Consider the following 24,420-nt stretch of genomic DNA (forward strand, 5'->3'; position numbering starts at 1 on the left):
TGTTGGGGTTGGCGCGGGGCGGCGGTGAACAGTTTGTAGCGCCGCGCGCACGTTCTCCTCCCTGCGCGCGGAGGCTCGCGGCCCGATGACGCCAGCGCCGTTTGTGGGCGTCGCTCGCTAGCCTCTGACACTGCACATTCCTCAGAAGCAGCGGGGAGGGAAAGAGCGGAGGAACAAGAGCCTTGTTGGATACATGACTTGGCATGGATGCAGAAATTAGGCCGTTTTAATAATAAAAAAAAATCCTGCAGTTCTCAAAACAAAGAGGGCAAACGTTGCTTATATTCACATGATTGACCTTGAACTTAATCTGGTTGATGGTGGGAGGGCCAGCCGGCTCCATTAAACCTTTGCGATAGAGCCCACTGCTGATATAGAGCCGCTTACCCGCAGGTGAGCACATTTCGCCTTATTAGCTTTTCTGGAGGGGGTTGTGTTCAAAGCGCTGCCTAGTGCAGTGCTTCTTTTGAGCTACAGCTTACCTCGGGCATAGCTGCTAACCTTACAAACTCGTTATGTGTTACATTTGTGTGTTTTCAGCGTGACTGTGTGTGACATTTCATTGTCTCGACATTTCATTGTCTCGTGCGTGACATTTTGAGCGACACTACAGTGAAGAGAACCAAGCAATTACACTTTGCTTCATTATGCGAATAAACGGAAGGGACGTGTGCCGTGCAGAATGAATGTGAGAGCTAGCATTTGTTTACTTGGGGAGTGTAGAGCTGCAAGCTTATGCTTATTGGTGCTTACAGAACTTCTGATGACATGCACATCGGGTTGTTTTCAAATGACCTGGCAACTGGGTCTAAAGCACTTCAATACATCTGTAACAAACCAGCATTAGCCTAATGTGGTTAACAGGCAGTCTGTCGGTGGGAAAAGTGCAAATACAAGTTCTGGAAAGTTTAGTGCCACATTTTTAAAAGCTTGGACTTCTAGAATGTCAGTCGCACAATGCATGGCGTCTTGAAAGCTATCTACTAATCATACTCACACTGCAATGTGAATAAGGATTCTGAATTAAACTATCCTCATTCAAAGAAACTTAAAATATTTCTCAGTTTACTTACGTTGTCTTTTGTATAAACACGTTTGAACATAGTAATGTAACTGTATTGCACTGCTGCTGTGGAGCTCGGTTTACATTGTGATCGTAACGTCAGTCAACACCAGGGCTTTAAGTGGGCCGGGTCTCACCGGGACTGAGCACCGGCAGTTTTTTAAGGGAGGCCTCGAAACGGGTTTCTATCGGGCTTTGTTTTGTGCCCTGGCACAGGCAGCCTGTTCTTATTCCGGACTGCAGTGACAGCGTCGCATCAATATGTGCTGCTCACACTGCACACTTCTCACTAGTGCGCGCTGCTCACACTGCTCACTTCTCACTAGTGTGCGCTGCTCACACTGCTCACTTCTCACTAGTGGAGAAGTTACGGCATGATACCAGGCCAGGGGAGCGTTGTAGGGGAAGGGAAATCCTTTAAAGAGTCATTGTCTCTTTGGATTTCCCTTCTCTTTTTGAAAACTCAGGAGCAGAAATATTGTCGTGGTGTCACCATGGCTTTAAGTGGAAGCTTTTTCAATATTATATACAACGAGCCATAGTTGCTGCTTATTTATCTTATGCAACTAACAACCATTGACAAAGGCAATAGTCCTGACTTCTTGTAGGTATTGTTACTTGTTGTATCATATATCTGGATACAATGACAGAAACAGCAAAATACAAGTCGGGCGACACACTATGCTAAGAATAGATGTTTAGCATATGTGTTTTTAAGCCACGCCCTTAATTACATTGGCCACGCCCCTTTGCGATACCCCCAGTTTTTTATCCCACCTAAAGCCTTGGTCAGCTCCCACTTCTTTCACTGTAATGTGATTCTCTTGACTGTAACCTTTGCAACAGCATCATCTTATGACCGGTCAGGACATTGAAGCGCTGCTGTCTTGCATAGCTCCCACAAGTAACCTTTCCATGCCATCATGCTTGAGATCTTCAGCCATTAGTGGCTTTTATAGGCAACTGCACATAGCATTTTAGAACATGTCGTTTTACTTTTTGATATGGTCTGTTGCCTAAAAATGAAGAACTCGTTGCAGGGCATCATGCTCATATTAGCCTCCCCAATATAACGTATAGTGTAAATCTACACATGCTCCTCTTCTGGATCGGCACCAAGGGTTTGGAACTCCCTACAACCCAAGGTTCACTCTAACCCATCGACCCACGTCTTCAAAAAAGAGGTGAAAAAGATCCTAATGAACAGATCCTCTCATAAGATCTCAGTGAGCCTGTCCCCTGGGCACATTGGTTGCTACAAAGACAGTAATACCTTCACAGGGCAGAAGCACATCAATCCCAGTAAAACCGTCACAAACATTGTCCCCGAGTACCTGGAACTGGACCAACGCAAAGCAGACTCATGAAAAACCATACTGGATAATCTATCCCAGTGACTTATAAACAAATAACAGTAGTCTAATAATAACTCTGCTACAACATACCGTATCTTACTAGAATTTTTAAAATGTTGCTCTATGTTTTTGTTAGATGTTTCTTTTTTATGTATCAGCTCTCTGGCTATGTTTATCAGTCATATATACAGCGCTCTTATACAGTTGGGTTATTTACGCGCTTTATAAAACACCATAAATAAAATATTAAACATTAAGAACAATAAGTAGTGAGTGGGGTATGTGAGAGGGAAGCAACGCCAGCATAACACTGTTCAAAAACAGCTCTGTGTCATGGATGTATTCTCACCCATTGCGCATTTTGTGACCGAGCTAAATTTTTTTTTTTTTAACACTTGCATCCATATAATTACACCTGTGTTTGACTAGAGAAAAGCAAACATATGCTTATTTTATTTGTACACATAAAGGTTGGGAGGCAACTTGAAAATAACGAGTAAAAGCACATTGCTACTTTAATCACAAAAACAAAGAGAAATCAAGAGTAAATGCATCACACAGCCAACGCGTTTCGCCCAGACATGGGCTTCATCAGGTCCGAAATGTACTATCAATTTCCAAAAGGAACATTCTATAGGAAGTCCAGATCCATGTACAGTTTAAATGCCACAACTCTGCATTGATCACAGAAGTTTACGATCTCAAACTGATCTTTCAAAAACACCTCCCATAGTTATTTGGCCATTGTCTGCTGTGCTTCAAAGCTCACCAGTCCTCATTGAACCCATGAGGCTGTGTTCGACCATATAAGGCCACGCTTATTACTCACCCTCTATTTCTTTCTTTGCTTCTGGATCAACTTCAACTCTATCTCTAGATCATCTCTTTTCTCTCTTTAGTGTGCCTTTCTTTCTATCATCCACACCCTTTCTACCTTTCGCTATGCCTCAGTACTCCTTTTATGCAGCCAGTCTTTTGGTCCCTCTGCTCTTATTCCCCTTGTCTCTACCTCACACTTTCCCTGTCTACCTTGCATCAATCTATACTTTTCACTACCTCTACCTTTCTACCTCTCTTTGTCTCTACCTCTGCCTCTCTCTGAATGACCTTCTTTCTACTTCATCTACCTTTCTCAGTCTACCCCACCATTCTCTGTCTCTCAACATTTTATTCTCACTATCTCTAACTCTCAATACTTCTTTCTGCTGCTCTGTAACTTTCTTTCTGGCTATCTCATCTTTCTCCATTTACATTCTCTCACTACCTCACTTATTTCTCTACCAGATCTCTGCCTCCCTTCTCCCTGTACTTTATTTACCTTACCTTCTTTACCATTCTCCTTATGTCCTTGTCATTTTTCTGTTTCTCGCTCCTCCCATTTGAGGCGCCAGCGGTTCTATCTATCTAGATAAGTGTGTAGAGGAGAGACTTGAGGAGGGACAAGTCAAGGGAAGCTTATTAAAGAGAAAAATACCACTTCTCACCTGATGGAATGGTGAAAATCCTCAGAGCAGTAATTACATTGTAATTTTTTTTTTTAAATGTGTAAAATAATATTTGTATTAAATTTGTACAATAATAGATCACATGTTGAATTAAATGATATTTGGCATATTTCATCATACAAAACAGTCATTTGGGTGATACAATCATTAGAGTTAAAACGGATGAAGTTGTCGTCTTTCTGTATGTTGCAGTTCCAATTCTGTCAACGGGGATACACATAAATCGCCTCGGTGCGCATTACACTTGCCCCACTTTCTATCTCATTTTTTCGGGCCCCCTCTCATTTTAAAAACCTCCTTTTCCGCAACCATGCATTTATCATATTCTCTAATCCACGTCCGAAGTGAGGGTCTGCCTGCTACACCCCATTTCCTAGCTATCTCCCTCTTGACCAGCGTGAAACCCAGTGTCATGAATTGTTGTTCGGTTTCTGTGAGGTCTGTCGGTCCCCAGATGTTCAGGAGACCCAGCCGGGGTGTAAGGGTGTGTTTCCTCCCCAGGGCCCCTAGGATATGTTTCGTGGCCCCCTCCCATATGCTCCTCACCTCCGGGCAGTCTTATATCATGTGGTAGAAAGTTGCATCTTGTTGACATCCACGAAGGCAAAGTACATTTGCCCTTGTACCTATTCTTGCCAGGTTTATTCCTGTCATGTATGACCTATGCAGGATTTTTAAGTAATTTGATTTTTGAAGCACATTTATTTGTGATAATAAACAGTAGGCACTTAAAGCTACAACACAAGCACTATGTGGATATGTTTAATGGTAAAATTTGCTCTACGCCGCTAAACATCTACCAAGTCACCCATACTGTATCTTATCGACGTTAGGAATAACAGACTATTTACTCACTGAAATCTATGCCAAATATTGTTTCAAGTAAACAAAATAGATGCAGGCAGAAAAGAAAATGATTTTTGTTAGTACTTGTTTGTTCTTTCTCTTGGTGCTATTTGGCTGGTAGACAATGGGTTGTTAAGAGAATTCTTCAGTATTTACTGCAGTTCTGAAAGTTAATTTGGAATTTAGTATTGCTTAAAATCGCAAGGGCTTGCATCAGCTGAAAATGAGTAACAAAATTAAAGTCATTCTGAAGAAAAAAACACCAAAATACTCAAAATGGCACTTGGAGTGAGATTAAATAAAGTAAGACCAAGGACCGAGTTGCCCTTGCACAGATGATAATGCTACCTAGATTGCTCTACTATTTTATGAATGTATCTATTTTTCTACCATAGAGCTTTCTTTGCATGTTATATAGCATGACGGGGGACCTGATATGGGCCAATGGCAAACGACGGACCTTCTTAACTTAAACTCTCTACTATACATGAAGTATGCACCCCACTCTCTAACTTGCAAAACATGACCAACCAACTTAAACATGTAGTACATACTAATAGTCGCCGGGCACTTAATTTCTCGCCATAGATGGTCCTGTAGCCTCCTGAGATACCATTATTAAGTCTCCAACGCTGTAGACTACATGTGTCTGTTGCAGCGGCTAAAGGGCTAAAGCATGGGAAAACTCTGGGATCCCTTGCCAGGAAGACCTCTTTCAAGGTGGGTCACTTATCCCCTTTGGAACCCTCCAAGAACAATTTGGCACCCCTATGGGACAATTGATACTCCACAAGCGCTTCATTTCAACACTCGCCTATAACTGGGCCATAACTACCTCTGAGCCTCCCTCACTTCAGCTGGTTCAAACACTAGTCACTGTTGGTTCAGGTCACAAGCTAATATCCTAGACAGTTAGATCCATCCCAGTTTTGGTTGAAGATGCACTAATGCCCCTACAACTTAAATGGGAATCAGACTTGGGTCTAACACTCACACAGAAAAAATTAGAGAAAATGCTGGGCCATCAACACAAAACTTCATGAAGTGCCAAATTTCAGTTCATAGAGTATAATATTCTACTTTGAGTTCAATTGACATCTGATAGGTTGCACAAAATCTACAGCTCACACTGCCTCTGTTGTGCTTCTGCTGGCGCAGACTTCTAATACATGCTTTGAGACTGTCCATATTACCTCTTACTGGAACAACAGTTGCACTATGTTATCATTCATTACAGGTCAACAAAATCTTTACACACTAGAGTGCTGCATACTTAGCTTTTATGTATAAACTCCCCCAAAGCCGCAAATAGTTTAATTGACCTGGTTCTCCTCTGGGCAAAGCTCTACATCACCATGAAGTGGAAGGAACAACCCAACTACCGGTCTCACGTTGGCAAACCACTGTTGTAAGATGGACCACAGCTGAATCTATTGCACTATGGTGTGAAGATGCCAGGGGGCTACGGAAACTCAGCGTGTCCCTTCATTTCAGTACCTTTCCTGGCTGCCGGGTCGGTGTGCAGGTATGCTCAGGACGGTGCGAGGAGAAGATGAAGCACCGTGCTCACTTCTCCAACTTGCCAGCAGCAACAGGAATGCTACAGATAGTGTGGTGATGGGGTGGAGCACCGCGCTCACGTCTCTGACTTGCCAGCAGCAACATGCACGCTCAGAATGGTGCGGGAAGGTGATCAAGCTCCGCACTCACTTCTCCATTTTGCCAGTGGCACAAGCACGCCGAGAGAGGTGCAGGGGCTGAGAAAAAGCACAAGATCTTTGATGTCCCTGAGATCTCTGAAAGAACAGAGGGGAAGCCTACAAACCCATGAAGATCACATTTGGGGAGAAGGCAGAGTTCAGCTCCCCTTCCACAAAGTCAGGGAGCAGTAGGGTAACCACCAAAAAAGCAGTGCAGATGAGTCCTTTGGGCAGCACTGCAGTCCTTCTGACAGAGTTTCAGTCCAAGATCCAGAAATGTCTGATTTGATTGGGTCAGAGACCCAGTCTTATATTCAAATGTGCCTTTGATGTGGGCGAAACGTCAAAGTGATTTTGAAGTGCACCAATATCTCATTCAACTCAGCTCCAGAGTACTCGGTTATCAGTCCCTTGTGAGGTGTCAGGCAACTACCCTTTGAAGTGTAAGTGCGAGACCCTGCCTCCCATCTGCCCAGGAAGTCCCATCAGAAAGCAGATGGGTACTCAATCACAGCCATCCCTTCCTGTGTTTGTGGCAGTCTAGAAGGAATGCCCAAGGAGAACTGTCACCTATCCCAGACATGTATCAGAGAGGCACACAGAGAAGAGAAATGTCCACTTTATAAAATAGTAATGTTAAATCCGACTTTACCAGTACAGATGATTTATCATTACCATTCCAAAGATATGAAACATGAAAAAGCTTGTGTGGTGTCAGGCAACTACCCTTTGAAGTGTAAGTGCGAGGCCCTGCCTCCCATCTGCCCAGGAAGTCCCATCAGAAAGCAGATGGGTACTCAATCACACCCATCCCTTCCTGTGTTTGTGGCAGTCTAGAAGGAATTCCCAAGGAGAACTGTCACCTATCCCAGACATGTATCAGAGAGGCACACAGAGAAGAGAAATGTCCACTTTATAAAATAGTAATGTTAAATCCGACTTTACCAGTACAGATGATTTATCATTGCCATTCCAAAGATATGAAACATGAAAAAGCTACTCCTTTCTGATCTTCAAGTACACCTTAAAGGTATTTTAAGGAATCCCCAATACTAGCCTATGAGAGGAGTTAGCCTCACGGCAGTGAAAAACAAATTAAGCTTTTGTCACTACCAGGACATGTAAAACATAAAAGTACATGTCCTATCATTTACTAACAAGGCACACTTCCCTATGGGTCACCAGGGACCTTCCTTAGGGTAGCATATGTAATAAAAGGGGAGTTTAAGGCTTGACAAGTAGTTTTAAATTCCAGGTTGAAGTGGCAGTAAACTGCACACACACTGACGGCTGACCTGAGACATTTTTAAGGAGCTACTTATGTCGGTGACACAATCAGTGCTGCAGGCACATTAGTAGCATTTAATTTATAGGCCCTGGGCACATGTAGTGCACTTTATTAGGACTTATAAGTGGCTCATACCCAATCGGCATATTTAAGTTAGTGTTACCACGTTTAGGGGAAAAGCACAAGCCCTTTAGCACTGGCTAGCAGTGGTAAAGTGTGCAGAGTCCTAAAGCCAGCAAAAACAAGTACAGAAAAGAGGTGGAGGAAGGCAAAAAGTTTGGGGTGACCGTTCAGAGATGGACCATTTTCCAACATATATAGTTATTTATTACTGGAGGTGAAAACCCCGCCAAAAAAAGGAATGAGGCACGTATCTGTCTGCTGGAAGGGTTGTTTTCTAGTGGAAAATATATTTCTCCCACGAGCTGTAATCTTGTCCCTTGGTTCCGTTAATAGCATAAATATTTACACGCCTTTCTTGGGATTAGAAAGGTCTCTGGAACAGCTGGGCAAAACCACAGTAAATTACCTCTGCCCACTTTGTGAACTGGAGCTTCTCCCGGAGGGAGAGCAATAGAAGGCTTTCTGTTTCTAAATAAACACATAAATATTGTAGAGGCTTATCCCCCTTTTTACATAAAAGGAAAAACGGAAACAATGCATAAGTATGGTTCTGTCTACTGTAATTTCACGAAACTCGGGTATGAATTATAGAGTCTCGAGGACAGCGAGCATGAGCGCGACCCCATTGATTTTCGTTGACGCCTTATCTGTAGGTTAACCTTCAGAACAAAAGGCAGGAGGCACTTTATTCTGTCAGAAAAAAACTTTCTATTTTTGTAGCACGTGATATGTAGTTTCTACTCTGCATTTTCATGCAATGGGCGGTCTACCTCTTCAATGGTTTCAGGGCAAGATTATCCTGTGTGAGTTTTTTATTTCTTTTTTCTGTCAAAATGTTATGCCTTTTCTATAGGGTTCTGAGTGTGAGACCAGGGAAAGGCTTGTATTTTGCCACATTAGAAGACTCCAAACTTGTCGAAAAGCACACATAGTGGCAGTTGTAAATGCAAGTAGTAGAGTTAATTTGATAACCCTAAACTAGCTGCCCAGCTAAGGGTGGATCTCTAGTTCTGTTCATGAATGCACCAGGTGGTAGTGTGAAATATGAAGGTTCCTGTGTGATTATGGATATCCTACCTTGTGACAATGTCTCCAGATGTTACAAAGGTCTCATCTGCAGCCAGTGGTGCCACTCAAAATGATGAGGAGAATATTATGGAATTAAAAATATTAGGAATATGCAAGATAAAATAATTAAAAACCCTGCAGGGACCATTCCCACAGCACACTGGTCCTCACACGGATAGTGTTTGTCTGGCTCAGTCAGACTATACTATTACTATGAGGACTGATCCTGTTTCTGTAGGGTAGACCATATGCGTGCATGCACATAAACACATGTGGAAGGGTGGTTCCTTACATTTTTCCCCAAAGTGCATTAATAGTGTGTGTGTGTGTGCGTGTGTGTGTGTGTGTGTGTGTGTGTGTGTGTATAGTAGTGGCGAGGGCATGTATCCACTAAGACCACCAATCAGCATTTCCTTGTATTAAATTGTTCCCAGTTCTCCCGGCTATCTGCTCCGGACACTCACTAAATGGAAGACCACCAGATCTATTTGGCTTGTGCATAATTTCCTGACCACTGGCAGGGCCGGACTGGCCGTAGCGGGCACCGGGCTATCCCCCGGTGCGCCGCACGGGTGGGGGCCGGTTTTGGGCCCCTGTGGGCCGTTTTTTGTTACTGTCATCTGGCTTCATAGATGTAGACTCAGATGTTTGACTTTGGCACTCAGGTGAATTTGTCTCACTTGTGATGTCTGGAGCCTACCAAGATCAAAGCCGATGCTTGAAATATGACAAGTCTTTCGTAATGGACTTTCCTGGAAGTTTAGCGGTCACCATATGTCCTTTACTTGTCACAACTCTCAGTAAGTCTGCATCAAACGGAGTGCCAGTCTTACATTTCCATTTTTGCTTTACTAGGACCTGGCCTCCTTCTTCAAAAGTTGTGTCTTGAGCACACCTGCACTTATCTGCATAGGTCTTCATCTTGCTTTTGCAAGAAGTGTTCGTGACACAACACTCAGCAGTGTCTATTATTCTGCTCGGGGTCACCTGGTGTAGCTTTGTCCCATTGGCTCTCCCAAACTGCAAGGTGGCAGGGCTTTTATCTGTTATAGAACGGGGAGTTGACCGATAGGCACGAAGAGCTGGACATAATGCTGACCTGGGATCGAATCCTTCAAGCGCAGCACGCTGAACCACTTTCTGTATGGTGCCCATAAGTCGTTCAACAATGCCACTTCCTTGTGGCCAGAGAAGTGGGCCTTTTTGATGCTTTAAAGGTGAAGCTATTAAGAAAGTCTTTAAATTTCCTTCTATTGAAGGGTTGACCATTGTCTGATTTGAGAATGTAAGGAACACCCCACACTGCGAAAATATCATCCAGCCTCTTGATGACTTTGCCATGGGTGATCGATGATAAATCTTTTACTAAGGGAACATGTGAGTACTCATCAATAACTACCAGGAGATGATGACCATTCTTTAAGGGTCCAAATAAAACAACTGCAATTTTCTCTAATGCCTATATAGGAAAGTCAAACATTTTGAGCATGTGCTGTGTTGTCTTGGGACATTAGCAGTTACACAGGTGACATACTTTCAGTTCCTTCTCTACTCTTTCATCAAGGGACGAAACCACACTCTGTCTGAGGGCTTTCTTGGTGGCCCCAATGCCACGTTGTCCTTCGTGTGCCAGTTCATCAACTTGTTGCCTCAAGCTCTCATGTATGACAATACCTTCTTGAGTTACAGAAAGTTCTTTCTGCACATGATTGAATTTTTTTATATTCAACATCATCGGTGAGAGTCGAGTATCTTTCAGTTGAGCACATCTCTGTGTTGTTAGCAGCAATAATCTGCTAAAAAAATGAGCTTTAGGGGTGCTGGCATTTATTATGAAATTAATATACTCTTCAGCCGCTTTAGATGTTGCACTGTGACGCTGTAACGGCACTCGTGAGAAGTAATCTGCGGGGTTTTGATCCTTTCCCGGCTTATGCATAATACATAATCATACTCTTGCAATCGCAACTCCTACCTCTCGAAGCAGGGGGGCTTCTTGGCTTTCGGATTTCAGAAAATGGTGAGCAACGCCTGGTGGTCAGTGACAAGGGTGAAATGCTTTCAATCAAACAGAACTTGTAGAGCCCAACTTACTACCCATGAGGGTAACCAGGCGTTGGCGGGTTTCTGCTGCAGGGATGGTCTGGTCGACCAGCTTAGTTTCATGGCTTCTGCTGAACTCCTTCAGGATGGGGGCCGCGTTGAGGAGGAGTGGGAGGCTGTTCCAGGATATGGCTGCCAGATAGGGGAAGTTGCGTCTGTCTCTCCTGCTTTTGTGAAAGCAGGGGGTGTGGGCAAGAACTAGGGATGAGGAGCGAGGTTAGACGCTTGTTATGCAGAGTTTTGTAGGCGTGGGTGAGTAGTTTGTACTGGCACTGTTTGCTGACGGGGAGCCAGTGCAATGCTTTGAGGTGGGGGTGATGTGGGTTCTCCTCAGCAGATCGGGGATGAGCTTGGCTCTGTGTTTTGGATGGTCTGGAGTCTGTTTAGTAGTTGTGCTGTAATACCCACGTAGATGGAGTGAGTCGCCGCAGTCCAGGCGACTGGTGATGAGGTCCTGGGTGACTGTGCGTCTGAGTTGTCACGTTCACCCCAGCTTTGGAGCACACAAATGGCCACTCTGCACACTGAGCTCTATAACACACGTGTTTATTCTTCGCCATGCAATCGTTAACATGATGCACTATGTCTTAAACTTTGACCACACCTTCCAACTGCTTACATAACTTTGTAAGGAGTCCAGCAAAGACCACAAGGGTCTTCCTGCATATGATCACACAACACTAAAACCTCCATCATATAAAAGCACCTGACAGTAGCATGCTGGGACAGAATCACACAAACATCTCCTGGCGCAGTGTTGAACTGGGATGTTGAAGTGTGGGTGGATTAACACATTCTCCCAAACAAGAGCTGCAGAAGCTGCAGAACACGCATTGCAGATTTTGGACACACGAGTGTGGAGAGCTGTCTTGAAAAACTTGTTCAATTGCACAATTGATAACCAAAAACAGCGAGTTTGAGAGAGGGGCTTCACATCAATTAGGGCATTTCTAGTAAAGGCTGAACACTCCTTAGAAGGTTGTAAGAAATGTAAAATTAAACAAATGTATTGGCCCACAAGTTCATGGCACTGAAAGGAACTTCTTTTTCTGTGGGTGGCAATATTGTGGCTTGGAAGAATGCCGTCACTTACCGAGAAATTAACCAATGGTTGATGTTGTCTGATTAACTGCCCCCTGATTTAAGTTGAAGTGGGTGGAAGCAAAATGTAAATTACACTATAGCAGAACAATGGTTGAAAAGAGCTGCTGAATGCTTCTATGTAGGAAGCTGGCTCTCCATATTGTCCACTAAAATGAAGTACACTGCGCAGAGAGTCAAAGTGGGTCCCCAATTGGTATACAGAGGCGAAAGTAGACAATGCTAAAGCTCTATTTGTGGTAGTGTTTGTGAGCAGTTAGGCTTATCAGAGGATGGTGCTAATCATTTGTTGTACTCACAGAGGCAATAAAGGTGACACACACTTGGGAATAAATCCAACACCAAATTGCAAAAATAACACATATTTTTATATCATTTTTAAGATTAAGAACTTCGTTTACATGCAAGTACTTTTTTAGTTATGAATTTTCAAGATTCTGAAATTAGTTCACTGTTGTGTGCAATTGTGCACAATGAAAGTCTATTGAGAGAAACACAAGAATGCATATAAAAGCATACAGTCGGTTCTGGAGTTTCATCTTCAAGGTTTGGGGTAACAGCAGGCCAAGGCCCAAAATTCCACCAGCGGATTGTCAGGAGTATCCCAGATTCGGTTGGGAGCAGGGTGCTGAAGTCGTTGATGGTTAGTGCTCTACGAAGAAGGGGGTCACCCCAAACCAGTCTGCAAAAGGGGACCAACAGGTAACTCCCCGAGACCCTAAACAAGGGATGGGTTTGTAAAGCCTCAGGACCATGGTAGCACATCTGGTTCATCGGTACCGAGGCCGCAGGATGCAGAGCAGATAGGTCAGTCTGGCTCTATGCTTTAAGCTGGTCTTTGCGGTCAGGGGCATGCAGGTGCCAGGGACGATTTCTGGTCAGCTGGGCCACTTAGAAAGTGGATCTCAGGGTTCCCGATATCCCTCTGTGAGTACTTGCTGCCTGGGCAGATTGGACTCTTTATCTTGGTTGCAGTTGGTCTGGTACCTCAGTTATTGCTACGGCACAGTTTGGGTAGGTCCTGGTGTCCTCTCACCTGGTGGAGTGAGGGGGCAGATCTTACTGCTGGAAGCAGCAAATTGTTTAACCGGATTGGGGCGGATCTTACTGCCGGGAGCAGCAAATTGGTTAACCGGACTCTGTGGATTTGGTGCCTGCTAACTGCAGGGGACTAGTCCTCTACTCCAAGGAAGTTCTCTTGCAATTGGCGAAAGGCTGAGGTTGCCCTGGGTTTCTTGGAGGCCTCACAGCAGCAGGACAAGACAGCACACCATGATGGTCAAGTCCTTGGAGACAGCAGCAGGATTTTGCTCCAAAATTCTGCAGCAGGTACTCTGTTCTCAGGTCAGCATCTCTAGAATTCAAAGTTTAGGGTCCAAGGGTGCTACCTAATACTACATTTAGGGGCATTTACAGGGTGAGACAGGCAGTTGCCAATGGGCTACCTACCTGAGTCCTAAGAAAAAAGCAAAAAAAAGACAACGGTGACAGGGTTCAGATGCCCTGCCCCCTAGGCTTACTGGTTGAGTCCCAGATGGGCGTCACAATTATTAAAAGGGAGGGGGTCTCTTAAAAGGCCACGCAGACCCCAACCCTTGGGACCAGCTAAGTGACTGTCTCCCGGGGAGCCCACACCCTGGACACTCAAGTTGCCCCGCCTGCACTATTGCGGGCAGAGAAGCATATGTTTGCTTCCGTCTAGTGGGAGCCTTTTTTTATTTCGGCCAAACAGGAGCCATCCTGATCCTAGCTGGCAGAAGATTAAAAAAAATACTTCTGCCAGCTGGGAGCAAACTTATGCTCCTGATGGCAGGGAAACAGAACACATATTGCTCCCAACCAGAGTGAGCAAGCATGAATAGCTGCTCCCTCCATGCGGGAGCAAAGCCAGCTCCCGCACTACGCTGGGAGCTGACTGGGGCTGCAGGAGCTCTGGGGCTCCCCCTGTGGCCCCCAACCTGTTGGTTGGTGGGTGCACTGGGTAGGCACCAGGGCACTCACCTATCCTTGGGCGACGGGGTCTCTGGGGCTCAGGACCCCTGGGAGGTGGGCCACATGGCCCTTTACGATGGGGTCCCCAGGGCTTATGAAGGCTCATGGAGGGGGGCTATGCAGCCCCCTCTTCTTTTAATAAAATACAGTGCCAGGGATGGGGTCCCTGAGGCCCTGGAGGGCTCAGGGAAGGGGGCCACTTGACACACCCTTCCTTTTTTTGTTAAATTTTACAACAGGAGATGGGATAATTAAGGCCTAATGAGCTTGAGAAGGGGGCACGCGGCTCCTTCTCCCTTTTTATTTGACTTTTGCCCCTGGGGAGGGGGTAGCTGGAGTCTATTAACGCTTTAGAAGGCGGGCTGCAAGCCTCCTCCCCTTAATATATATATATTTTGGCCCTGGGGGTGGCATTGTTTTGTTGGCTGCCTCCAAAGGGGTTGACCGCAGGGCCTTGCGGCAAGCCAGGCCCTGTGGCCAACCTTGCAGCGTGGGTTTGGCTGCTTGTGGGGGATTTACGTTAAAAATAAACTAGACATTTACTGAAAAAAACAAAGGTTAAAGTAACATTATAATTAGGTTTGATGTTTAGTGACAATGTACCATTTTAAACTAAAAAAGATACAGAAAGTCACCAGTCGCTATAACTCGTGCCATAAGGTAACTATAATTAGCGCCCTCACCATGCACTATTAGCCAACATATTACATCATTCATGGCGTCTTTTCTGCCATCATTGATAATATCACTGCAACATTTGCAATGGAATTATTGATGAGAAAACTGTGTATGGCTGGGGCGCGGGTTATAGTTATGTTAGGAGACGAGTTCTAGTTACTTGAGATAACTAGAACTGTAACTGATGAATTTACTGTGTTTTTTTGCATGTTTAAAATTTTACGTTGTCACTGAACATTTTGCCTAACTATTACGTTACTTTAACTTTGTTTTTTTCCAGTGAATATATACATGGGTAAAATCAAAAGCAAAAGGTCTTTGCTAATGTCAAATCTAAAACAAGAAAAACCTAACGCTAAAGAATAGAATAGTGGGTAGGTGCATGGAACATGGATTTATTTTGGAGGGAAAGAGTATGGATGTCATGTTTATTGGAGAATTTTCCCTTGGGAAAGAAGCATGTTGGTGTTTTTATATGGAACATATGTGGAGAAGTGCTGGGTGTGAATATTTTTGACTAGTGGAGATCAAGTAAGGATACCAAAAACCACCCATTAAATATAGGCTCTCACAATAATTTTAGTCTTTGGATGCTGCAAACACTTCTTTTCTCTTCATTTCTAACCTATCCTGCATATGTTGCCCACTAAAGCACATACATGGCCTCTTTCTGAAGACCTCTTCACAGCAAGTTGTCCGTCTGAAACACAAATAAACAATAACCCCCAATCTCATCCTTTAACTTTCTTTTTGTATTCCTCTTTATTATTCCCTTTTACAATTGATAAACCATATCTTAATCAATAAAACAGCTCCATCCAAATTAACTACTGAATTCTCTGACACCTAAAAAACCCTCTCCACTTAACTTCAAGGCCACGGAGGAAGAGATAATGCTATCCTCCTTATTTCTAATAATATGGAGATTCTCTAAACGCTGCTTTGAAAATGGCCATGTTATTACAAGACAGAAGCAGCACCTACCTGCAACATACTCCAGTGGTATTTTGTGACACTTAGCAATCACACTCCCCATATCTGGCTTTTAGAATCTCCTCCAAGCTTCTCACTGAAAAGAAAGCCTTGCTAGCCAATGTTACTCTCACTGAATGTGCTTTAAACCTCAAAAGGCCCACTTGTTTCCTGTATCATCACCTTAAACTATCTTGTAATAGTTGCTGAAGACATTGGCTTGTTCTGTTTAACAAAAGACATTAAAAGCTGTTTTAGTCAATCACTTCTGTATTCCAGAATCCCTCAGTTATATTCCTGTGTACATGGGGATTCACACAACATTTAGATTATAATATTTCTCAGACACAGTTTGTATCTTCCTACAGACCTCAAAATTCACTCTATCTTGGTGATAGAACCTATTACCCACATCCAAGTCTTTATCATCCGATACTCCTCTGAATAAAAATAACATGACAAAGTAATATTATACCAGGACAATTATCTTAAAACCAGGTATCTATATATTGGCTGGCTCTGGAACAGATGAAGGACCACGCTGGCATTCCACACACACTCATACCTGGTCTTTGGTGGTCTGTTTAACCCCTTTCGCGCTGCACGAATTTTCATGCTGTGCGGACGTTTTAATGAGTGGGCGGGGATCGGACGGCTCCCGGACGTCCCCCGGACGTCCTCCGCACATGCCCACCGTGAAGCCTGATGGCCGGGTGACCGCCCGAAGCACGCAAGAGGTTAAAGGCATTACCTTCATGACTGCTCTCCAAAGCGTCTTGTATGACAGATCTATTCCTAAAAAAGCATGACCTACCGCTTTAACCTACCTATCACAATTTACTGTTCCCGTAACACAAATCTCTCTCAAACTGCTCTACCAAACATTTGCTACCACTACAGCAGATGCCTCCATTTGATCCAGTGCCTTTCTATGCACTAACAAACCCAAACTTACCAGGCTTCTGTATATCTGCACTTTAATTTGGGGCTATCCTCTAAACATTAAAGTTGAGAACTCCTGTCAGTTCCACAGGCTGTTCCTCTCCTTCGCATTGTTCCAGCAGTCCTTGTGAAGCTAGTACTAAAAATGTTTCTTCCAATTCCAACTCAATGTCTCCTTGGAAACCATGACTGGGAAACCCAGATGGGGGTTACTATCTGTACCTGACATTACGATTTCCTCACTTTCATTAACACTCTTTGAATCATCATAAACAGGGTAAAGGCATGATCCAATCTTGTTCGAACGCATCCTCTGCCGGAGCCACCGGATCTGTCCTCCAGCTGTACTGCTTCTCCAGCTGAAAAGTCCTCCTGCTCTCAAGCAAATCTATTTTCATTCCACCCCATATCTCTTAGACCCTCCCGAACACTTCAATATTTATCCTCCAGTCTCTCAAATCGTTGGCACCATTCTCACAGCCTGGTAAATATTCTGCATGGAAAGAAATCTTGTTTTCCAAACAAAATCCCCTTAACCCCAAACCCAACAACTGCCTTGATGCTGTTCCTCCTAATCTGTGTATGTAACTCACAGCTGAAACATTGTTCACCCTGTACAGAGCTGTACAACTCTTCAACTTCTCCCTGACACTTCTCAAGGCAAGCACACCTGCTTACATTTCCAAACAATTTGTGTTGTTCCTTGTCTCTCCACTGCCACTTTAATTCTGTCTCCTGAGATCCTAAACAGGCATCTCATACTATATTGCTTGCATTGGATTCTAGAGCAAGCTTTGGCCTTATGCCAAAAACTGCATGCCCTTTATATACCTCCTGAATCTCCAACCACTGAACTAACTCTTTCCTTGCTCTTTCTGACAACTCCACCCTTTCGCCATACCATAATCCATTCCGCACCATAAAATCAACTGGTTGACGGGCCTTTATTTTTAAGGCTTCCACTTCTACCTCCTCTTCTTCGCTCTGGGAAAAAAATCTGCGGTGCTTTGAAATCAATGGAAATATCCTCCTTCCTGATTTTAATGCTGTGACTTTGGAAAGGCCTAGCCAGAAAACTGTCCCCTTCTCCCAGTCTGTGCAAAAACACTTTAACCTTCATAAACTCTCCGACATAAACACTGGGCCTTGTCTAGGGCTACATATGTTCCTGTGCTTTTAACCATTCCTCCTCTGAACAACAAACCCTTTGTCCTTGTGCTATCCTCTTTATTTGCTAAATCCCCTAGCTTAGGACTTCTCTTCATAGGAACTAACTCTCCATGTCTTGAACAGGAACGTTAATATTTCTGGACCAAATGCGGGGTTCTACAAATCTTCTCCTCTGCAATGTGTCTTCAAAACTATGCTTCATAATCCCACTGACCTCCTTGTCAAACAGTTTCATACTCTATTCTTTGATATAGTGGCCTAATATCTGAAGGACTAAATATTAAGTGCCCTTCTGTATCCTTCAAAACTCCTTTGCTTCCTCTATCGAAAGTGTTTACATCTAGATCCTCATGCTGACAATTGTCAGCATCTGAGATGATGTAACGTACTGCGAGATAATAGAATGTTGGAGTTAGATGGTTGGGGTAAAATAGAATGTATACAGGAAAGTTAGAGAAGGGGCTGAAGGGAAGAGTCCTGTGTCAAGGGCCCTGAATAAATACATGAAGAGACCAAACGGTCTAAGACTGATTAATGCATGTTATCAAGGCATCCAGATCTAAAATATATTAATCATATACAAGCTATACAATTAATCTGATCAAAGTTTTCTCCTACTTTAGGATTTACCTGAACTCCCCAAGTACTGCTGATAACTTTGCATGAACAGTGGACATTGTTAACTTGCTTGCTGAACACACAGACTTCTCCATACCTTCCTTTTTTCTCACTTTGTTGTTGTAATCTCCACATGGCTACTTTCTTTAACCACTTTCCATTCTTTCTGTATCCTTTCTGCTTCTTCCTCATCAGACAAAGACCAGTACTCCTTCTCAGATTTTCCATTCCTGCTCTTCATACCTAAACATCGTCCATTGCTCCACTGATCATTTCCTTAAATTCCTGCAGTATCAAGGTCTTCAAAATGTATTCTTGTCCCAAATTATCAGAACACTCACTGCTTGATATTTTAAGTTTAGCTATTGGGTTTTTTTCTCCTTCCAAAACAGTCTGAAATTGCCAAACTGAGATAGAAGGAAACCTGCCATTTAATCCGCCCTTCTCTCGCCTTCGTTCTTAGCGGAGTTCTCTCTGTGCGTACAAAATGTAGATAGGGCCCTGTATCTTTATGTTATGCAAAAATATTTGCCTATTCCAAAATGGTGGCAAACTGTCATGATGCAAGATCTACATTAAGCCTGTAATGTCAGGCAGCATCCTTTCGTTAAATTCTCCTAAGAACAACCTAGAACATCAATGACCAATTTACCTCTTGCTTGCTTGCGCTGCTCTACCCCACCGAGTACCCAAACCCTCAACCATTTCAATACAGTTTCAGTGCTCGCACCCATGCCAAATGATAAGCATGGGCTTTGTAGACATCTGACTATTGAAGTTGCAAAACAAAAAATCCAAGCCTAGGAAAGTCCATCTCATCCTTAGAAACTTAAAATCCTTAGCACTAACGAAACATACTAACCCAACCTAACGCATCCATACATTTAAAATGCTTAAACCTTAGAATGTAAACGTATTCATGATACCAATGTTTGCACCATTCCTCATGTTTTCTTTTGCAAAAATACACATTCAAACGAATACTTATCTTAAGAAGAGCAGCCTACCAAAGAGGAGGAATGTGGGGGAAGCCAGTATTTAATGTGTGGTTTGGACATCCTTGTTCTGTTCAGATTCTTGAACTTGTTAATGTTCTTTAAATTGCTGCAAAGGAGAAGGATTAAAGGTTTACCTCTTAATGATAGCTTCCGGTCTCGTAATCAAATCATTGACAGGCAAGCAGGTGGCCAGTGTTAAAGTGAGTTGTCTTGAAAAGGGTATGCCACATGCCTTTGTTGATTTGCAAATGTATGGGTCTGTGACGCGTCCATTGTATGTGTGATGCTTTTCAGTGCTGCTAGGTAGGACCTGATGTTAATCCTTCCCCGGGCTTGTTGCAGGCCCAGTGGCGCAGGCCACCGCCGCCCTTCAGGGGGTGCCCCTTTCACACCGAGGCGGATGAATATCGGTGAGATATGGGAGACTCAGGCCTCTCTCATCATATTCTGCTAGGGGGCGAAGGTTTTTTTTTTTTTGCGTTCATCTACTGGCTTCTTGTGAAATGTTGAGAAGCAAATACCATAGTGTCACAGTCGTGATTCATCCCTTCTTGGCAGGTTGTACACCCATGTCCCTTCTATTCGGGCATGTCATAGTTGGCATTGTGAGCATAAAGAGCAAGCTTGCTATTCTTGTTCTAAAATATGTTAACTATGATGCATTCAGAGCAGATGTCTATTTTTACACTTTATTTAGAATAAGTTTTCAACTTATCTCAAATTTGGATGTAAATTTCCAAATAATGCTGGCAGTCATGCAAATGAGCAGGCATGTTTTCCATGCACTCTGACTTGCTTTTTCTCTTCCTCTCTAGTGCGTTATTGTTACAGGTCAAGCTGTGAGGGTTTATTTCATTGTTTTGCACTGTTTTTTTTATCGGTTGTTCATTTGCACCTTTAAATAATATGATCCTGACCAATTTATAATGCAAACATGGCACTGTCTGCTTTAGCTCTTTATGTGTAACTGCATTTCTACGTTTCCCCAGGGTTTATGTAAATATTATCTGCAGTGATGCATGGGAGAGTACCGGAGCAATCAAAGCTTTTGACTTTTCTTTGACCTTGAATGAACTTTGGAAAGAAGAGTAAGCTTTCCAAAGAATATATTTCAGGCGAGTATTATGGCACGTGTTTAAAAATGCGGGTTGCGGTCTATTTGCTAGAAACAAATATATTAGGCAACTACAGTTTCTGATATTTTTTTTTCCAGTCTTGCAGAATTTTAATCCACCACAAAAAATGAGTGTAGTAGCCTGCATCAAACCAACAGCAGGCGGTTTTGTAATATAAATGAGTTTGAGAAAGGAGTGGTATTCATTTACTGGTTGTTACACTTTTCTCTTGAAATTTCGCTAAGGTTCAGACATTTCCTGATTCACCAGTCGGCTGACAATATTTTTTTGTGAATCATTCGTAGATCCTGCTGGCACAGTCATCTTGATGAACGAACAGGGTTATCGCGACCTCGCCTCTCTGCTTTAGAAAGAGACAATGATACCAAGTCAACATGAGCTTCTGTGACCAGAGAACACTTACTGATATAGTTAGAAGGTATCTGAAACATGAATAGAGCCATTCCTTCTTTCTGTGCACTTGAGGGTTATTTGAAAATTCTGTATCTCATAAAGAAGAATTTATTTTCCTCTTTTTGTACAAGAGCTCCACTCTGTCCAGTGCTTTTGTTCACCTACTTCTAGGAGGTGTATCGTTTTCAATTCTGGTAGCATCTGCTTTTACTCGTTTCTTTCACAGTGCATTGAAGACCAATCGCCTTAAAGGTCAAAGCCTTTAGTAACCCTTCAGAAAGGGTGTCCTCACCTTTATCCACTTGCATGGCACTGTGTGTTACATGTGCTCACTTTTGTGAAGTTGCTTCAGCAGGAGGACTACACTCTTCTGTAGATCAGGGAGGAACAGACATTTTCCAAGCTTTTTCCTGTGCAGACAATTCTCCATGAAGGGTCCTGCTACTCAGCACAGTTTAACAAAAGGAGTGAATCATAAGGACCCAAAAGGATTTGGCCCACAAAAACCATAAATACTTTAAGACAAACGTGACTGCCTTCCCTTTCTGCTAGTAGTACATAACCAGAAATATAAAAAGAGAAACACAAGTTCATAATTTACTTGTGCTCTACCCCTAAGTGCACGGTTTACCTGTCAAGTTCGAAGTCACGGGGCATGTCTCCCGCAGTCAGGACATTTTTATTCAGTTGTATCATACCATATAAACAAGCCTTTATGTGCTGTAGCCCCCACACCATTTACCCAATTCCAAATTTAGAAAAATATTCATTGGATGGCTGGTTTTGGCCCCATTTGCCTTTACTGACTAGTTTCAAAAGTTAAATTGCTCCATCCTGCTTTGAAATCTCTACACTATCTGGGATTTTCACTATAGTTTGCCAGACAGCTGTAAAACGCATTATAATCATATCAAATATTGGTCAGCTTCATCTCTCTCTCTTTTTAAAAATCTTTTATGTTAAAATTGTTGTACAACTTACAAGTGATCTCTTGTTTGTTTTTGACAGTTGAGAGGATATTGCAGCTTTACGCTCACTAGAATTTTTTCTACAACTCCTGAAGTTAACACAATGAATGGGTACTATTTGCAGACATTCTTGCACACTTGTCAGTCAAGTGCGCACTAAATAGTATATCTGCGGATGTGCTAAGTGTAATATTCTATGTTGAGTGCAGGGAGGGCTTATGGCTCACAAGAAATAATGCAATGAGAGGGGGTCTTGATGGTCCACCCTCTCCTTTGTCATGTTTTCCTTATATAATGCCCATTGTCGTTTTTCCAATGTTACCCTAATTATGCACGTTGTAGGCCATATTTGCTTTGTCCATGTTATTAAATGTCACGCTTGTTTTTGTGCCACATTGTATTTTTCACACATAGCACATGCTTTTGTATTTTGTTCTTTTCTTGGGATTTAGCATTAACACCCCATGCAAGGTCAAGTAAAATTGCTCCTTGTTATTCTCTGTGGTCGGACACTAGCGCCTACATAATAGAGAATGCCAGCTGCTGTTTTTGATCACACATGTTTTGCCATATAACCTGTGACGTGTCTTTTTAAAAACATTCAGAGTGGAGACTTGTAGGAAGAGCAAAGGCCCTCGGACGAAAGGGCTGCGTCAGCTGAGCTATAGAAAAGCCATCTATGTATGCCAAGGGATGGGGTTCACCATTACTCCCAGAGATCTTTAAATAACACTTTGCTTCAATAGTGAGGGTGGGTTTAGGCAAATCTGTCAGCTAATATGGCAGGGCCTTTAATTGTATATGGTCAGTTAATCATGCTAATATCATTACTGACCTGCATATGTTTTCTAGTTGTGACACACTTGTTGCAGATTAGAGCACAATAGTTTCAATAAATATTGTAACCTTTCTTCGTGCCGCCTCGTTTTGATGTATTGTGCACAAGTACGAGTATGAGAACGAAAGAGGATGTCCTGCTACCGCGATCCCTGAGAGGGTCGAGAGTGTTTTGTTCTCGGTGCCAAATCACTTGTCTCTCTGGGAAGGTTAGGAGAGCAAGTGAGGTACTAGCAGCCAATCAGATTCGGGCCCATAGGTGCTGGTTTGGTGATATGGTGACACAGTCACTATGGTCCCAAGCATAGTTCTGTTCCTGAGCAGAACACCTGCAGCACCTTCAGTAATTGTAATAATAGCACATTACACCGCACAGATATTTTATGCAGGGCCATTTTGAAAAGTATATTTATTTTGAAAAATGTATTTAACCACAACCTGGATAGTATAATTTGTGCAGTTAGGTAAAAGGACATTGAAGAGGCCACCTGACTCTCAGAAAAGTTGTTTCCATATGTGAAGTTATTGTAACATGCAATCTGTGAGACAATGTTTTTTTTTTAAACAAATTTTATTTGTCAATTTGCATATGTTAAGCAGAGCTCTGCACACCAGAGTCATCTGCCAAAGCCAACCAAATATAGCCACGACAGCAAATGACTTTTGCAGGAACAATAATACAGTACAGATGAATATTTAATGAATTTGCATCCCCCCAACTCCCTCCCTCCCACTTCCTCCCCCCCAAAGATCGCATGAAGTCCACACTGTCTCGTCCGCAACGTGAAAGGAAGTTGACAAGTCCTCATCCGGGTACACACACCCTCCCCGGTCCCTCCCTACCCTCCCCTATATTGGCCCACAGGTTTAATCCGGTAGCGAAAGTTCCAACATCGCCGGAGGCTCCAGCCAGAGGCCTCGGTACTCCGCCCATCTTTTCCAAATTTTATAGTGTTTGCGCGGGCACCCTCTGACCACAAAGATGGGTTGCTCCAGACCCAGTAAACAATGCTTTTTCATGTCAATTTTGATGCACTGTTGTTAAAACATGAAATTTTACATTTGCACTGTAGAAGTGAATATTTGAAAGTGTCATTAGGATATTTTGCCTAAATACTGTGTGTTAGCAGGCCACATTTATTTCACTGCCGGTTATGTTCCCTAATGGCTCATTCTGGTTTACACATGTGGCAGAGTTTGGTCCTCACGCAGCTTTAAGGTTAGGGACATGAGTTTAACACCTTCCCAGTGGCTTAAGAAATTGCTCAGTGTATTAATATCCAAATGACCACTCTGCCCGTAGAGAGTACTTGCTGGGAATAGGATGGCCATTTTGCTTTGTAAATTGTACTGATAAATGTGCTGATTTAGAAAACACACTTTCAGGATTGCCGCATTACAGACTATTTATGATACAATTGAGTGGAAAAGTTACAATTTGGGGAAAAGAGAGAAAAATCAACTTACATTATTTTATTAAATAAATTTTTAATCAATTGAATAGAGTGTTTTCAGTAATTCAGAAACATTATTGTAAGAAAAAGTTGATGCATTGCTACATTCT

General features: G+C 43.0%; 1 protein-coding gene across 3 annotated transcripts in view; it reads left to right on the top strand.

The window, feature by feature from the left end:
* Positions 1-24,420, top strand: part of GAB3 (GRB2 associated binding protein 3) — a 489,597-nt gene that overhangs the window by 206,571 nt on the left and 258,606 nt on the right. The window contains exon 1 of one of the 3 annotated variants that reach the window (XM_078688764.1): positions 292-393. The exons of the other annotated variants lie outside the window; for them this stretch is intronic. The gene's annotated coding sequence lies outside the window, so the exon portion shown is untranslated. Of the gene's footprint in view, positions 1-291; positions 394-24,420 lie in introns of those variants that run through there. 3 annotated transcript variants of the gene reach the window in all.

Source organism: Lissotriton helveticus, chromosome 4_1 (genome assembly GCF_964261635.1).
Source record: "Lissotriton helveticus chromosome 4_1, aLisHel1.1, whole genome shotgun sequence".
Classification (NCBI taxonomy): domain Eukaryota; kingdom Metazoa; phylum Chordata; class Amphibia; order Caudata; family Salamandridae; genus Lissotriton; species Lissotriton helveticus.